Source organism: Molothrus aeneus, chromosome 3, assembly GCF_037042795.1.
Source record: "Molothrus aeneus isolate 106 chromosome 3, BPBGC_Maene_1.0, whole genome shotgun sequence".
In the NCBI taxonomy this organism is placed as follows: domain Eukaryota; kingdom Metazoa; phylum Chordata; class Aves; order Passeriformes; family Icteridae; genus Molothrus; species Molothrus aeneus.
The window spans coordinates 85,552,569-85,571,682 of NC_089648.1; the positions used below are offsets into that span (position 1 = coordinate 85,552,569).

Genomic DNA, 19,114 nt, shown 5'->3' on the forward strand with positions numbered 1-19,114 from the left:
ACCTTTCTTTATCAGCTTCATCACTGCCAACCTGGACAACCAGCAGTGGAAAATAATCAGGGGGCTGAATTAATTCAGGGAGTGTCCTGGTGAAATCCTGCGCCCAGGCCCCAGAGAGGCAGCAGACTTCCCTGTGGGATGGGTCCAGTTGACATACAGGAGCCTTTGTTCCCCTTAGAACAGTCACCTACTACAGCTACCCTTCTTTACTTCTTAATACATGTTTGATATATTGTATATCGGTAAACAATAAGTAGGATAGAAATCTGATTTTGCACTTGCTTTCCCTAGGCTAAACTTGAGATGCAAATGAAGAAAACCAATATGCCTTATGCAGCTGCTATAAAAAAGGTTTACTTATTTTGCTCTCTCTACTCATTCTCTCAAACATTGAAGAATTACGTGGAAATCTTGATCTTTGAGAATCACTATATTGCACAAATCAGAAACCTAACTATCAAGTTGCAATAGGTCATAATAATTTTTCATTTATTAGCAAAACCTCTCTGATTTTTTCACTGAAGCAGAAAAAATAATGTTGAAAAACTGAGTCCCACTAAAAATGCAGAAAGGGGAAAATCACAGAAAAATAGCTAGTTCAGCTTTACTTCTTAGGTATTCAGTTTGCACTTTGGACAGGAAATAGTGATTCATATCCATTGACATAATGAGCTCACGAAGAAAATAAAATAGGCAATAAAGAATCTAAAGATGCCAAAAAATTATAAATGTCAATCAACATCAACAATTTTGTCTTATTTTTATATAGATGAAAATACACTTATTAAATCTAAGCCATATAGTTTCACTTTGTCTTCGACCTCAGTCAACAGATTCAGAACATACTAATGTAATTTATGGCATAAAATGTGGTCAACTCCACAGTTTGTGTGATGCTACAATTACATCATCCATAATGATATCCTTCTGTTAGGACAAGTTCAAATTCCTTGTTCTTGACACTCAGTGACCCAAATTACTCAGCCTTAACCTATAATTTTGGCCTTGTCTTCTATGTGCTAAGGACATGATTTCAACACTACTTTAACTTTCTTCTACCATTTTATTTTCGTGCTCTCTTTCTAGCTGTTTTAGATTCATGGAATGGCCTCTGAATTCTTACTTAAAGACCTCATTCTTTCACCATTCAAACTACTTCTAAAACCTTTCTCCCAAAATCTTCCATTAAAGGAACTAATGCCCTCAACAATCAGAAACGCAGCCATGTCTGACAGCTAATTGCATAATAGTTTATAAAAGTTATAGTCACATCTTTATCTTTTTTTTATTCTTGTTTATTTTTTCCTCTTTTTGTGTCACATTTGAGTTTAAATTGTAACCTCTTCATGGTGGGGACCTTTTCATTAGCTGTTCCATCATAATTTTTCACAAAAGGAAAATAATTTGCATTTCCCTATGATGCTACAATATTTAGTAATTCAAAAGTAAGGAACAAATTAATGAGGATAACAAGATGCTAGAAGCTGTAAAGAGAAGTACTTTTCTTACAATGGAAACCTGAACATCTTACTCCTTAGAGAATATAATGAGGTGTAACTCTGAAAGTGCCCTGAAAACAGCACTTATTCATAAAATGTATGCTTTCAACTAATAAAAATAACCAATAATTCACTTTCATGAAAAACCCTAAAAACTAAAACTGTGATGTTATACAGAAAGAAGCATGCTATATGATACTACCACCTGAACCAGGTATCTGATTCAAGATGAATGTCTGAGATCCATACACATTCAGCATTAAAAAAATGAAACTATTTATCCTCCCCTAAAATAGATGCTAGAGAAAGGCAAGATGAATCACAGTTTGAAGGATGACTGTATTTTGAATATTTATTATGTGATTTTCATTTTTATTAAAATTGGCTTGTAGAGCCCATTTGATACTACAGAAATCAAGGAGAGAATTGTGGCTGTTTGAGGGTCAGTGTCTAAATGGTTCACATCAAACCAAAAATATCAAAACCCAACTACAGGGCAATATTCATAGTCTCATGTATTTCTGTCAGTTATCTTAAATCCTTGTCTATTTACAGAAGTGTGTTATTTTTCTCAAATAAAATGGTTAAGAGAATTTTTCCAACTATAAAAATGAAGTGTTAAGGTACTTATGCATCTTAAAGTGATGGGGAGCAGATATAGGCCCCATAAACCTGAAGGGAATGGTCAATGACCTGTTATACCACTTAGACACCCAAAAGTCCATGGGGCTAGATCAAATCCAAGGGTATTGAGGAAAGTGGTGGAAGTGTTCAACAAGTCTCTTTCCATCATTTCCATCATCATCATTTTCATTTTCCATCATCAACAAGTCTCTTTCCATCATTTTTTGTCAGTCCTGAGTAACAGGAGAGGTCCCAGATGACTGGAAGTTAGCAAAGGGAAACCCATCCACAAGAAAGGCCAGAAAGAACATCCAGGGAGCTGCAGCCTGTCAGTCTGACCTTGAGGCTGGGGAAGGTCATGAAGAAGATTATCTGAAGTGCCCTCACACAGTGTGTGCAGGACAACTAATGTGTAGTTTCAGGACTGACGGGCCAATTGTGTGAGGTCACAACAACTCCATGAAGCTACAGTCCTGGGGAGCAGTGGCTGGAAAGCTGCCCAGTGGAAAAGGACCTGGGGGTGCTGATTGACAGCAGCTGATCATGAGTCAGTGTGTGCCCAGGTGGCCAGGAAGGCTCATACATCCTGGCCTGTATCAGCAATAGTGTGGCCAGCAGGAGCAGGGCAGGGATTGTCCCCCTGTACTCAGCACTGCTGGGGCCACACCTCAAATCCTGTGTGCAGTTCTGGGCCCCTCACTGTGAGAAAGGCATTGAGGGGCTGGAGTGAGTCCAGGGAAGGGCAGTGGAGCTGGTGGAGGGTCTGGAGCACAAGGGCTGTGAGGAGCAGCTGAGGGAGCTGGGGGTGTTTAGCCTGCAGAAAAGGAGGCTCAGGGGAGACCTCATTGCTCTCTTCTACTGCCTGAGGGCAGGGGGTTGGTCTCTTATATCAAGCTGCAAGTGCCAGGTGAGGAGGAAATGTCCTAAAGTTGTGCCTGGAGAGGTTTAGATTGAATATCTGGGAAAAAAATTCATCATGGAAAATGAGATTAAGCGCTGGAACAGACTCCCCTGGTAAATGGAAAAGTCACCATCCCTGGAAGTATTTAAAATATGTGTAGATGTGGCAGTTAGGGACATGGTTTAGTGGTGACTTGGCTGGGCTGAGTTAATGGTTGAACTCGGTGATCTCTTAGGTCTTTTTAAATCTAAATATTTCTATGATTTCATGATTCCTTGTTTGATCAATAATTCTGAATATTTAACTTTTAGATAACTTTCATATAGCACAAGAGCAGAAGAACTAAATAAATACTTAGTTTGAATTTTAGAAAAAGATCTCATTAAGAACACCTCACAACATTATTGCATGGAGTATATGGAGAAATTACCCGTCTACACATTTAACATAACAAAATAACAGGGGCTTCCTGTTACTACAGGAACTGTAATACAACTGGATTTAAACTATTCCAGGAATTTTTTTTTCCCATGGACTTTTGGGGGAATTTAGAATGAATTTTGTGTTCTCTAGTTTATTTATTCCACACCATAAAATCTAATACAATTTGAAATTCAGAATTTCTATGTTCCTCCAATCTATAATAGTAGTAAACCCCATAATTTTCTCCATTTTGCATCTGTATTCAATTTCTAAAAAATAGATCCTTTGAATCAATGTAGTATTTAAGGTAGTAGATCATATACAAATGAATTAGTTGAATTAGTTGATTACTTGACCTATTTATTATTTTGATTTAGTTTTTTACTTGACATATTTATAATTGAGGGGCTTTTTTTAGAAATACATTTATGGACAAAAAAACCCCTATTTAGGTATTTTTCTAAATAGATAAGTATTTGATGGTATTCTTAAATGCATAATCATGATAAATAAATTCTTGAGAAATTTGTTTTACAGAAGTCCTATCTTCTACAAATTTAGCATAAGAAATATTTCTAAGACAATATTTCCTTTCTTATAAAGGAAACTTTGCAATATTTATTTTTCTGTTTTTTAAAGACTTCAGATGTTCAGTGTTCAGAAGTGACTGTTAGTTATCTATATGCAATACAATCATGTAACAACCTGTTTTAAAATATGTCATAAATTGCAAATTATGCATTATATTTGCCCACATTTTTAATGAAAGAGAAGATTACAAAAATTTCTTTCTCCACGGCAAGAAAAGATGCTTTTGTTATTCCTTGAACTCCCAGCTAGTTATTCTCTGATTTAGGAGAGATGAAGCATAATTTACAGACATAGAAGTGATACAGTAGTTTTTTTGTTATATTTTATATGTCTGAATGAGTATATGAAATATACAAGCTATACAGTGTTTATGTCTTGTGAAAACCTGTGGCACATGGATTCTATATGTGGACTTCTCAGTCATATTTTTTCAAGAGAATGTCCTCTGAAACTAGTGGTAAAACACATGCCAACTGCTGCAGCAGACACCACAGATAAATGGCCTTGGTAACAGAGACAATTAATTTGTGGCTGGCTTTGCTTCAATGAAGAAGAGATGAAAACAAATCTATAGCTTTTATGATTTGAAATGGAAAGTCCTCTTGACTGGAATTTATACTAGGAGAAACACTAGGTATTCACCAGAGACAGCAATGATCAAGGAGTATATCCCACATCTTCTGCAGAAAGCAGCCCTAGGAGATGCCATCATAAGGGTAGAGACTTGGATGAGAAACACTTGGGTTCCACAAGGAAAATATGTTTGACTAGGAATATTGAATCATTTTAAAACTTAAAATCCAAGCACAATAAGTATGCTTTGCCCTGAATATATTGCAGATGTAGAATTCTTCCAATTCTTTGGACAGTTAAAATGGCAAAATAAAGATGTATGTACCAGACTTTTACATATGTACCACCAAAACATGGTGCCCTTTAAGCTTCTGCTGTGTATGCTATTACTGCTATAAATACCAGGATATCTGGTATAAATAGCAATAGATAACTACCATATAGTTAAGTCATGGTTAATTCTACCACCTAACTTATCTTCTAAACTTATTTTTTTTTTTAATTTGGAAGTAGAAAAGTTGAACTCCAACAGGATTTTTTTCCCCTGTAGTTTATTTGTTCCCACTGTTTTGTTTCACCTTGAAACCTGCTAGTAAATGTATAACATCATGTTCTGTGACCTGCACTCTTCATTCTGGCTCTTGTGTGTTCCAGTGGGGTGATTTTAATTTCATTTTATTACAGTTAAGGTCATCTACATTCTGGTTTAAAACACTAAGTTTATCATGTGAAGATTCTGCTTTAATTGACCTTGATTTATTTGCCCTATTTATTTATTTGGACCAACTGTGCTTTTGGAACAAAAGCTATAAAAGTATCTGTGATAGTAGCTTCTGTTAGCTTGTTTGCTGAGTGAGTGCTACTCACAGCTTCCTTCCTATATTCTTTCCTTTCTTTTCCTCCTTCTCTCTTTCTTTCTTCTTCCCCTCTTCCCTTCATCTCTCCTTCCCTAAACCTGTGGACTCTTCAGCCATACAAAAGAAATGACAGAAAATTGGCAGTTGCCCTACATTTCTCAAGTTCATTTAGTGCCACCTAAAAACTGGGATGATTTAAGAATGCAAAAAACCTATGAAATCCACAGACTAAATTACAAAACCTGCCTTTACAAAGTACTTACCAAGAATAAACCCAGTTGATAAATATTATGTTACCAATATAACAAACATAGTAAGATAAAGTAAGTCACTTTAAAAACTCATTTCAATTTTTATATAGCTTTCAATATTTTGTATTTCCAACCAAAGCAGTCTGCCCTGCCTATATGAAGCAAAGCATTACAGAAGAAGGCTTCTTTTCTCCTTATCTTTTCTCTTCTTTATTATTTTCAGTTCTTTTGAATGTCCATTCTAAAATTTCTGGATATGACAAACGCTTCAACCCCTACAGCAGAATTTTACATTGTTTAGGTAAATGTCTAAAGTCAATGACAGCAAATCCAAATCATGTTTCATTTTCAAAATGTTTTCTCATCCCCACTATTGCTTCTTTCTGCCAGCTTGTATCCTCCAGCACACTGATCACTGTTTTAGCAAAGTGCTATAATTTTGTATATTGTACTTTTGGAAATCATGTTAATCAGCATTTGGCCCAAGAATAACTGAGTCAGATGGGGAGAGGAAAGAAAAGAATTGAAAATAACATACTGGGTGGCTATTTATGTGATACTTAAAAAATTCAGATGGGTTATATATCAGTATTTTTTCTCAAGTTCATAGGAATTATCAATCTTATATCACTTTGCAGAAAATGGTATTACATTAGTAAAAAATGTAACTGTGGTTTTTTTTTCTAAAGGAAAACATCATTTTTCCTTTTTGTATACAGCACACTAATAATGATTTTCAGTTTTAAAATATTTTTAGTGCATATTAGAGAATCATTCTTGAATTTCTATTATAAAATTTAGTTTTCAGCACATCTTAATGAAATGAATAAAAATAACCATAAAAATAATTCAAATTAATAAAGAAACCAAAAAAAAAAAGAAATAGAAATACTTTAAGGCTGATGAATATCATAATTTGGACTAGACAACAATTCCAGGTCCCTTCCAACTGAAATTATTGTATCCTAAAATTAATACAGATAATCTAATGTCAATAGAAACAATATACAATGTAACAGAGACAAGGTATTTTCTCTAATGCAATTTAAGGGAAACAGAGGCCATCAAAGTATCTTGGTTTTAAATAACCTTTTAATATTTTTATCATAAAACAGCTTTAAGGTTCATATGGTGCTAATCCTATGAATAACCTGTGGGGGTTATTTTCAGGTCAAAATCACTTCATTATTGAAGCTAAATGCTTGCTTTTGTAATAGTCATCTTCAACCCATTCTTAACCTTAGGCGATTTTACTCTAATTCTTCTCCTCATTGGGAGGTCAGCACAGATTCTTGAAAGAGCCTACTGCACTCAAGTTTTGGGATCGTAACTTGAAAGGAGCCCTGCAGCACTTCACATGCTGGAGTAATGTCAGAGTGTGCATGTGCTTCACAGAGTACCTGCATAATTTGTCCAATTTGATGCTCTACAGCTTCTTGTGAGGGTTAGCAGAGGGGCAGACACTGATCTCTTCACTGGTGATCTGTGAGAGAACCTGAGGCCTGAAGCTGTGCCAAGGGGGGTGTAGGCTGGATATCACATTCTTCAGCCAGAGGGTGTTTGGGCACTGGAACAGCTCCCCAGGGCAGTGGTCACAGCACAGCCTGACAGAGCTCAAGTGTTTGCACAATGCTCTTGGACACATGGTGTGACTCTTGGGAATGGTGCTGTGCAGGGACAGGAGTTCCATTTGATGATCCTTGTGGATCCCTTCCAATTCAAGAGATTCTATGATTCTATTTTTTCCTAGAACAGCACACTCACTGCCATCCCATTCAGACATGGCTGCTTACAGTGACAAGACTCACCCTTACACACGTGTTGGCAATTCCTCTTTTCTGTTTCAATAACTTCAGTTTTGAATAGTTTTTTCAGCCTCTTTTTCTAAGGAGAGGTGTGGGTTGAAAAGGAAATGCCAAACTCAGACTACCCATGAGGGCAAATAATTCTTCATTTTACCAGCAGTAATCAGACATTTGATGTGTATGCAAGGATGGTTTAGTAATGCGTTTGTGACTGCTGTTGAAACTACAGTAAAGGACAGGTGATATAAAGACCATAAAAATGATAAGATAATTCTTCAGGGTAACGTAAAAAAATCCAAGATGCAAGGTTTTCACAGAAACAGGATTTTGGATCAGACAAAATGACAATTGTTGAAATTTCCCTTGTCAAAGAGTCAAAATAGCATTCAGCTTGAAGCTAATCTTAAAAGGTATTCAGGAAAGGAATGTTTATTTGAAAATAGAGAAAAGCCACATTGGAAAATGAGAGAGTGAGAAAGAAAAAGAGCTTCACTAAAGTTAAGTCCCTTATGAAGGTGAAATGTTCTGGGACTTCTCTGCAGATACAACTTACTTGAGTTTACTACTACTTCCACCACAGTAACAGAGGACAAAGCACTATGTTTCAGCTAAAATTATTGGAAAAGTGAATTCCTAAATTCAACTCTAAGATGGTGCATAAGTATAGAGATATATAACAAATATGAATATGTGCATACATACACATATATATTTATGCATATATATATAGGCAGAGTAGAAAGCATTTTAAATTTTGTCATAAATATTCTGTAGTATAACCACAGAGATTAACAATCAAATTTAATTTTTAACACTCTGCAGTATTTCAGATGAACAGAGCATAAAAAAAAAAATTGGACCAGGATTTTATCTTCTCACAAACAGCATTTGTTACTAAGTACATTTCACAAAATTTGGAAAATTAAAACTAACTTAATTCTGTACTTTATTAAAAAGTGCTAGCAAAAGCATTTAAGCGCTAGCATTTAAAACTAGCAAAAGTGCTAGTTTTGAATTGCAAGTCTCTTGTCTGTTTTTTCTTACTTTACTGAGCAAAATAAAATATCATAGTCCTTTTTTCACTAAAAGACCAAAGAGATTTCTAAATTTCATTCTGTCTAATGCACGATCAACAGAATTGCTTTCTAAATTACAGTTACACAACAAAATGCTCTGAAGTCAAAGTACTTTTCAAGTGTCAGCAACAGCATAATTTGAAGTTAATGTAGATGTCCAGACATAATTCACTGACTAAATTTAACTTACAAGACCTTTAGGAACCACAATTCACAAGAAGAATTAAATTTGACTCTGATAGCCAGGCTGACATTGCAGGATATTATTTAAAGTAATTTTATATTTTACTTGTTATGGTAAGAACAGGTCTGAAACAAGATATATACATTTTTTAAAGCACAGTGATGTTCTAAACATTGAAACAGTATAGAAGACTACCATTCTGACAAATATTTATTAATACCTGACATAAAAATACATCTCAGTATATTTATGTTGGATGCATTAATGCACATATATGAATATTAATATTAAATGTGGAAGTTGAGGAAGAGTTATTGGAAATTAGCATTTGTCATATTGGAATAAGTGCACCTTTTCTTTATGTCCTTACAAACTGGCTAAAGTAAAATAGAAATAGGCTACTGAACTGTCAAAAATGCTGTTACATTCTAGGTTTAATAAGAGCAGATTTAATTCCCATCTTCAATGATGATGGAATAGTGTGGCAATTACCTTTGTAAAACACATTTCTTTGTAAGTGATAATTAGCTTGATGTCAGTAAAACCTAACCTGTTAGGAAATGTTGGAATGACTAATTACTAGATACCACTAGATGAATATTAGGACTTATTTTCATTTAATTGAGATTATTGTGTTGCTTTTTCAGTTAACTTGAGGTAAGGATGTGGGTTTTTTTTGCAGACTTATTATGTGCTGATTGCTTCATAAAACAAAATAAATCTTTCGGGGATTTGTACTCTTCTTCCTTCTATCTTCTATAAAAAACTCTGGATTATTTTTTCCAGTTGGGAATTCTGGATGGTATCTCACCTGATGGCTATCTCTCTATGGACTATAAGCCTTTGCAGATGTGTAAATGCTTACACTTCATATTTCCCACTATTCAGTGGCATAAGTAAGTGCTGAGAGATTTTTCTTTGGCTTCAGTATTGGATTTGAGTGGCCAGGTTTTGATAGCAGGGGAGCAACAGGGGTGGCTTCTGTGAGAAGCTGCCTGAAGCTTCCCCATGTCCAGCAGAGCACATGCCAGATGGTTCCAGGATGGATGTGCCACTGGTCAAGGCTGAGCCCATCAGGAATGATAGTAACACCTCTTTGCCAAAGTATTTAAGAACAAAAATCTTATTGGTGAGAACATGAGAGGAACAGCCCTGCAGACAGCAGGGTCAGTGCAGAAGGAGAGGCAGGAGGTGCTCCAGGCACCAGAGCTGAGATTCCCCTGCAGCCCCTGGTGCAGCCCATGGTGAGGCAGCTGTGCCCCTGCAGCCCATGGGGATCCACAGGGATGCAGAGATCCACCCACAGCCCATGGAGGAGACCCACGCTGGAGCAGGGGGTGCCTGAGATGGGGCTGTGATCTGGCGGGAAGCCTGTGCTGGAGCAGGGTCTTGGCAGGGACCTGCAGACCCTTGGAGGGAGGAGCCCACTCTGGAATAGGTTTCCTAAAAGGACTTATGACCCTGTGGAGGACCCAGGCTGGAATAGGCTGTGCCTGAAGGACTGCACCCTGTGGCAGAGTGATCCACATGCAGCAGTTCGTGGAGAGCTGTTGCTCCTGAGATGGACTCACATTGGAGAAGACAATGGAGGACTGTCTCCTATGGGAAGGATTCCAAGCTGGAGCAGTGAAGGAATCCTCTCCCTGAGCAGGGGCAGGAGCAGCCCTTAATGAACTGGCTGTAACCTCATTCTCATCTTCCTGTGCTAGAGGTGAAGGTAGAGCCAGGATGGCAGGGTAGGGTGGAAGAAGGAGTTTTTAAGGTCTTATTTTATTTCTCATTGTCTTCTTCTTATTTTGCTAGTAATAAATTCAATTATTATCTCTAGGCTGCTGTGCCCACGACAGTATTTGGTGAATGATCTCTCCTGGTCCTTATCTCAACTCATGAATCCTCATTATATTTTCCCTCCCCTCTCCAGCTGCAGAGGGCAGTGATAGGGAGGCTTTAGTGGGAGCCTGGCATCCAGCTGGGGCCAGCCCGTTACAGCTTCCCTGCAAATCTGAAAATAGAAGTCATTGTTTCTCCTCCTTATGACAGTCATTTAACCTCAGAAAGTTACAGCCAAAATCGGTTTGTGTTTTAAACCAAAAAGAAGGCATTAGCAAATACTTAGTGTTCATTTCATATTTTCGCAGCAAAATAAAATAGAGAAACTTCAAAAAGTAATAATAATTAAAAAAACCCTACATTCTAGCCAAAATCATGGGGAGAAACCCAGAGAAGCTATACAGCTTTTCAATAATTTAGTATTTATTTTGAAAAGTGATCAAACCAAGGGCTATTGGAAGAAAATATATAAGGAGATTTTCTTATATACATAAAATTTTGAAAAACAACAAATAACCTAGATTTCTAAGTAATCTCTAAACACATGATACAATGATGTGGAACAAGAGTTCATTGCCATCAAAGCTTGTAATAAAAGCAATATCTTCTATCTTCTTCAGCTTCACCTACCAATGGAAAAAATTTGAAAGAGCTGATAAACTGATAGATCAAACTGGATTTGGAGACACTATTAGGTTTTTTTCCCCTAAGGTTTCCCTGCTGCAAAATAAATAATTCAAAATAAGCTTCAAAAAATGTTTGTTGTAATAATATACATAAATATTATATAAAAAATATTCCATTGAACTTTGACTGCATGCATTGTTTAGAGTGTAATACATAGTATATAAGAGATATGAACTCCAAGGAAAACAGGCCTGTACACAGCAGGGCTTCTTGTTGTGCTAATAATGTGTTATTGAGAAGGATATAATGCTTCTCCCACAATCTGCAAATTATTTTATTGTCAGTGCTGACAATTAGACTGTAACTACCATAAATAGATGTACCTTAATTGCCTGGCTTAACAATATATTAAAGCACACCTTTGAATCTCAACATATGTGTATGTTTTCAAAGACTCAAATCTAGGGGCAGACTGCCTTCAGCCATCTGTGCATACAGGTTTGTTTATTTAATAGGTACATCAGGGAAGTCCTGAACAAAAGACAAAACCATGCACCTTTTTCAGGACAAAACCTTTTCATCCAGGACCGCAGTGCTCATACGGTGTGGGCACATCACCTTGGATCCAGAACATGCATTTTCTCATTAGCTATTCCATCTTTGTAAGTAAGGTCCTAAATTCAATAACTCTCACTGGCAGGCCAATTTGTTTTTAACAGCTACTCTCTTTGCAAGACACCTTGTACTGCAGTCATGGGGTTTTATTCATTTGAATCATATGGCTAAATATAATTATAGCTGTCAATTACTGTGTACTTTCAAAAACACAGAAAATGTCTTAAATTGTATATAAAGCACCATTAGTGGAATTGTTTCCTTCCTAATTGACAGAGGTTGGAAGTGTTCTTCAGGCTTTTTGGGTTTCTTCTGTGCTTGCCCTCCCCCCATACTTTTCTTCAGAAAAAAAAAAAAGAAAACACTAATTTTATCCAATGACATTTATATGTAAATACTTCAAAGAACTGGCAGTGCCAACCAGAAGATGGTCTATAATAATCTGACGTAAGGCATTAAACCTCCAGAAAACCTGATTTACTTATGCAATCTTTGACAAGATTAACCTTAAATTCGTCACTAATCTGTGGGAGAGCTTCAACAGAAAAGGTAAACCACCTCCTCATCAGGACTAACCTACAGCTACCCTGGTTAGGACAGTCTGAAACGTGCCCTCTGTTAAAGGAGGGAAATACAGAACTCCTGCACCCTCACTCTGAGCTACAGTGAAGAACAGGAATATATTTGGGGATGGGGGAGAGGGGAGTGGGGAGTGGGATTGCCTGGACATTGCCCCTTTCCCTCCACAGTTCAAAGAGATAAATGAGCCCTGAATGAATCTTGGAAAGCAAAAGTCGACCTAACCTTCAGCTAATGAAGCAGTCCTCTTAAAGCTACTGCCTAATTACCTTGCATCTCTTAGAATTTCACTCCAGGGGCCTTTAAAATACAGTCTTTTCCTTTATTCCTCAAGCCTGGAGGTGACAGCCATATTTAGCATTCATTAAACCCTAGAAATGAGCATGAGTTAGTCTCCATTTACACATCCAAACTCCTTTTCTTAAGCCCACAGAGGCACCTCCCAGCGCGCAGTGGGGCATTTTATCAGCAGGCTTGGAGCTAACTCTTTCCCTCAGTGCCTCCCTGGCTTGCTTCCCAAACACATTGACAGAAGGCACCTCTCAGTGAAGGAACAGGGTGCTGTCAGCCTTAGTCAGGTTTGTCACATGTTCAATAAAAATCTCTCCAGTGTTTAGGTGCATTATTCAGCTTTACTTTCAGAGACATAGCTTATTACTGAATTTTTCTACTTCCATCTCTTCCTGCAGAATATCTGAATGTCAATTCTGTTTCAAGCAGGAAGGAGTCATCAGCTGACTGGGGCTTGGGAGGGTAATTGGGTGGGTTTTTGGTTTTGGTTTTCTCTTTTTTCCTCCAATTTTTCATGTCTTAGAGCAGATTTGGGATAAATTTACAATTTTGAAACATTTTGTTGGGTCCCATCAGAACAGTGTCAACAAGCACATATAACATCAATGATTATTAAATGTTTCCAACACAGTCTTAGGAAACAAGCATTCCTTGGAGAATATGTTACAACAAACTAACCTCCAGATTTCTTTCATAAACATATGATTCAGTAATGATATCAGAGGTAATACAGCTCACCTCTGTCATGGTAATTTTATTTACTGGAGATTTTTAAAATATACTTCCTAGAAACTCACCTGGTAGCTATTGTAAAATTGCATTAAAATTATAAACAGATGGTTCTCCCCACTTGCTGGCTATCGAATTCTTATATCATCACCTTCTCAGAGGTGGTTAATATAAAACAGAAATGTTCAGCAGCCTTTAATAACCATTGGCTCCACAAACTATATTAAGTATATGAGGACAGCTTTCAGCAGCAAATATTTGCAAATATATTTTATCTCTCCAGAGTAACAGCCTCAACTATTGGCAGTGAATTTAAATTAGATTCACAAGATTTTGAGGGAGTCAAAATGCTGCAGGAAAACATCTTACCTAAAGAATAAGGATCTTGAAGTAAAAGATTAGATTATTAAATTATTTCTCTTTGTAAAATATCCCTATAGAATGAGATTTCACACAGCAGTTCATGCACCTCATGACTACTCCCTCAGTTTTACAAAAGAATTTCAATAATGTATTGCAAGTGAATATAAAGTACATAACTACTACAAATTTTTATTCACTTAAAATAAAATACCTGTACTGTGCAATTCAGAAGTTAAATATTGCAAAATGACAGTTTTCTACAATTATTGAAGATACTGAATTATGTTGCCAGACTCAATCTGGATCCTAATTTAAGAATGGATACATTCCAACTGAAAAAACCCACATCATTAAGCCTAAAAGGCTTAATGGTATGTGAAAAATCCGTAGTAAATGTAATTTGGAACATCTCTATTGCTGAGGTGAGACACGGCCTTGCTGCTTAGAAGCAAAAATGTCTTCTCACTTCCTGAGCTAGTTCAGAGAATACAACTGAAATTCATTCATCTTTTTTTTTTTTTTGAGAAATGCAGTAGAGGTATTTTCTTCAAGGTATATGACCTCTACAATGTATCTAGCAACACTGTACCATAGCAAAATGTATTTTAAGAAGCAATTTAAAAAGTAAAATGTAGTGGAAGGTGTCCCTGCCCATGGGAGGAGGGCTGGAACTGGGTGACTTTTAAGGTCCCTTTAAACCCAAACCATTTCATGATTCTATGATTCTGTGATGATGATGAACTTCCAATCCAGTGTCTCATATACAGGAGTATCAGGCAACCTGAAAAAAAAATATAAACATCTAATCTCTCTAAGTGATGTGAAGATCAAAAAGATTTCAAATTAACCATTCTTGGATGAAAGATGAACTTTTATCAAGAACTATTTCAGGAATGTTTTTCAAACTAGTCACATGTTCCAGATAGCAAATCAGTACATAGAATATTAAAGTCCATAGAAAAAGAAAGAATAATAGTAATTGCCTAAAAGTTCATGTGGAGGGGTCTATAAAACTGGTAAAATACACAAGTAAGCGTCTTAATTTCTGTGTACAACCCAAAACATTTAGAGGCAAACAACTTGCTGGTTCACACATACTTACCAAAAGAAAGTGTCACTTGCTGATTTAACACAGAATGTTATTCTTTCTAAGAACAGGGAGAGATATAGTATTGCAAATCAAACACTATCTGTTCAAAAATAAAAATCTGAATTTCTTCTTAGTCAGGTATCTTACTGAGACTAAAATATTTTCTCTAAGTAAGAAAAAGAAATATTTTCATTGCAGATAGAATTAAGATTGCATGAAAATTTGTTTGATTAAATGACTGTAAGATAATGAATGTAAGTTAATGAATTAGGAAAAAATAGGAAATCATATGAGATGCTAGCCTAAGAATTAAAAAGTAATTAAAAAAACATCCAGAAAAGGTCTTGTCTAATGGTAAAGCAAAAATTTAGAGAAGGAATACATAAGGGTTTTGAATAAGATATTTACAAATGTTTATGTGAGGCTGCAAAATGAAACTACAGAATTTTAAAGAAAAATAGATTTTGAAATAATTCAGCTTTTAAAGAAAAAAAATTAAAATGTTCTTCCCAATGCCTGCATATGGGCTAATTTTGCATACACAGAAAGGCAAAAGCAGAACAGAGCAGATCTTCACCAGGACATGTGTTTGCAGTCTTGGGCACATGCTGTAGTGGCTTTGCCCCTCTGCAGCGCCCCAAGCTTTAAGGTGGAACATCAGTCTGGGAGCTTCCCACCTCTCAAAACTTGGAGATAGACTCTGAGGTGTCCCTGAAACAGTCTTAACAGAAGAATCTTGTCATGCAGAGCAGCAGGAAGGATGGGAAGAATATTTGGGATTGAATTTAGGATGGGAAGAATATTTGGGATTGAATTTAGGGAGTTCTGAGTTTTGCCTGCCTCTTGACGCCATGGCAGCAGGATGCACTGAGTTCTGAGCAGCTCCTATCACCAGTCTCTCAAGCACTGGTGCTCTTCCAGAAGAATATGATGGTGAATGAAGTGTTGGCAATCAGCTGGGTCACTTGAGGCTGACCATGACTAAAGAGCTACTCCTCTGCGGAACATGCAAACACTTCACAGATGACTTACAGTCCATGAGCCATGCTTTGGGAATCCTTAAATGAAGCTTACACTGCTTTGAACAGATGAAAATAACATAAGGGGACAGTCACATGAAGTAAAAGTACACCTGTGTTCTTTAAAAAAGCACTTTAATTCAACTGTTCCAAACCAGTAGATCAGGCAGCACTGCAACTCTTAAATATTTTTATGGTTTTCATTTGCACTGAAATCCACTTTGGTAATTAAAACTTATGTAATGATTCCAGTGCATCAAGCAGTCATAGATGTTAAAAAAAAAATAAAAAATCCAGCATCTTATTCTAGTTATTTGAGATTAATTTCTTAACTCAAGGCATTAAGTCACTTTTTTGAACCTGAACACCCAGATTAATACTTTAGTGACAGTAAAGCAGACAGTATAAACATGCCCTAGAGCTTTTACCATGAATCAAACTTGGTTTTCTGATCTTACCAGCATGAACAGCTTGTAAATGCTGTTCCCAAAAGACTGTAGCTGTCTTACGGCTGGATAACATTCTGCCTGGAAGCCTACGTTCGGAACTGCTGACAGGGTTTCTTGCCAGTACATTTCTTAAAGCTTAAATATCCATTTAACTGTGACTGACTAGTTGGGATACAGAATGACCACCAAGATGCCTTCAGAGTACTCTTTCCCATTTTTCTTACTTTGAATAAATAAAATTCTTCCTGGTATTCTCCACTGAGAAATAAAAAGAACAAGTTCTGAGCTTTTAAGTTTAGCTTCTCTTTCTTTACTTTCCTTCAAGGCATCAGCCTTTGAAAATGTTAAGGAAAGCATCAATCATGGATAGACAGGAGTTAGAATGGTCTCTTCTTCTCCTGTTCTAATCTGAGAAAGGCCAGGCATCCTATCACCATGATTACACCCTCTGATGAGACCTTGCTCCCACAGGCCATTTATGTTAAGTGAAAGCACTAAAAAACAGAAGTCAAAAAATACTGCATTTCTGTAAATTGGCCAGACATGGAAACTGGCAAATAAGCTTAGCCATGAATGCCATCAAAGAGACTATTATATAATCAATAATAATTCAGAAGAAAGTGGAAAAATTGTTGAAAGAGCAAGAAAGTAGCATGTGTCTATTCTGTCTGCATGCTTAGATTAAATAAACAATAAATGAAAGGAAATGGCAGAGGATAGTCACAGCAGGTTGCCATTAGAAAGATGTAACCATTTAGATAGAACACTGTTGAAAGATCACAAAATAAAACAGGAGGCTTGGTTGTTTGGGCTTGTTTATTTGCCCAGCTTTTAAAGAAGAATGCCAGTCTCTGCATAACAGATGAAAAAGATACCATCAGGCACAGAATTTAAGTGAAAAAATGATCTAAAGGGAAACATCAAATGCTGGAAATCAACAGAATAAACAAACATCCAAGGGAAGTTCAGCAGAAAAATACTTACAATGATGGAACAACTGAGAGCAAGACTCACAGTCATGGGCAATAGTCATTTATTGTCAAGCACAAGTGAAAGAAAGGACAAGCTGGAAACATGGGGTAAAAAAAACGGATACAAAGGATTTCACTACTTGAGCAATAATGAGCATAGGACAGAAATTACAATTAGTAGGAGAAAGTCTGTGCTAGAAAAATGCTGGTTTGATTACAAAATCAAATACACAAACTGAGGAAATCTGATTTACACACAGATGTCTCTTTTGCATCTATACATCACTATATGTATCAGGGACCATATTTAAAAGAAAACATGCATGAAAAATGATGGAACACTATCAGGTTGACTCTAACAAGTACTTGTTTGCTGTGGCTTTGGCTTTGTGCAAATATACCCAAATTCAAGCAGATTTATTTTTGTAATTTAAACTTCTGTGAGGCTGCTTTTCTCACACATTCTTTCACTACAGTTTTTCCTTCTGTTTTCTTTCTTCCATATGACTTCAAAGTTTTTGTGTTTGAGGAAGAAAAATTATATCATATATGTAAATTTTTTCATATTTATAAACACACACTTGGGCCCTGCCAGCAGTGTAAAATAAATGCATTCTACTTAAGCCACATGTTGGCCTGTTTTATGTTATCACATTGTTGACCATATGAGATATGGAATTGTTGAGGGGACAGGAGAAATTGTTAAGAAGGAACAAGCCACTGGAACTACATATTGAATGAAGAGAGGTAGTTCAGAGCATGTCACAAAACCAGCTGTTGCATATATAACAACTATCCCTTTAAGCCTGTTCTGACCACTGAATTCAAAGAATATGGATATAATCAGTTCCAATTACAGAAAATCTGCCCATCCTGTGGAAATGTAATAGAATAGTTCATCCTCCTTAATCCATGGAGTACTTCTATATCTCTCTCCCCCCTCTTCTCTGATTTCCTCCCAAATGATTCAGATATTTCTGGTACTGAGGTGCTCAGAACTGTACACAATAATAGATGTGTAGTCTAGCCAGTGAAATAGGGTCTGCATCTCTGAACGTGACGTGATGCCCTTTCTCCACAGGCAGCACTAATTATAAAATATCCTCTGAACACTTTCATTCTATCATACATCTTAGTGGGAAGAAAGCTCATCCTGCCATTTTGGCATCCCACCCTGAATATCACTGCAATCAGAGTAGTGTAAAAAGGATAAGCATCCAACAAGAACTTGAAACATAGGGGTATTTAAAAATGTATTTATTAGTACACTGTTTAATATGCATGTAAGTGGATACAGATGTCAGTTTCTCTGTGCTACATAAATTTGGGTGATGAATATTTTTAATTTTGCTTTTGAAAGCTTTTATTCACAAGACTCCAGATTGTCCCTATATATGGAAATATTAAATGATATTAGGAAATTGTGCAAAGATATCTTTAGTGTGCACAGTTAATATTTCTGTCATGATTAAAACATCTCTTTAAAAGTATATCATCAGGTCAGAAAATGGGTGTAAATGTACAATATGTGAATGACTGTCTAGACCCAGTCCACATCCTATAAAAATCAGCACAAACACTACTGTTGCCAGCAGAATATTTAGACTTGTACTTCATAGCATTTCATAAGTGCATTAGAAGGTAACTCCTTTTTGCCTACTCAAATAATGATGCTGTTAAATCCCTATTACTCTAACAATAAACAGACATTTGCCTTCACCAACCTTTTCCCCAATTCTCAAAAAACCTCCAAAACCAAAACAAAAC

General features: G+C 36.4%; 1 protein-coding gene across 1 annotated transcript in view; it reads right to left on the minus strand.

Annotated features, from left to right (window-relative positions):
- The window catches only part of CSMD1 (CUB and Sushi multiple domains 1), a 1,074,877-nt gene that overhangs the window by 800,002 nt on the left and 255,761 nt on the right, over window positions 1-19,114 (minus strand). The gene's annotated exons all lie outside the window — the stretch shown is intronic.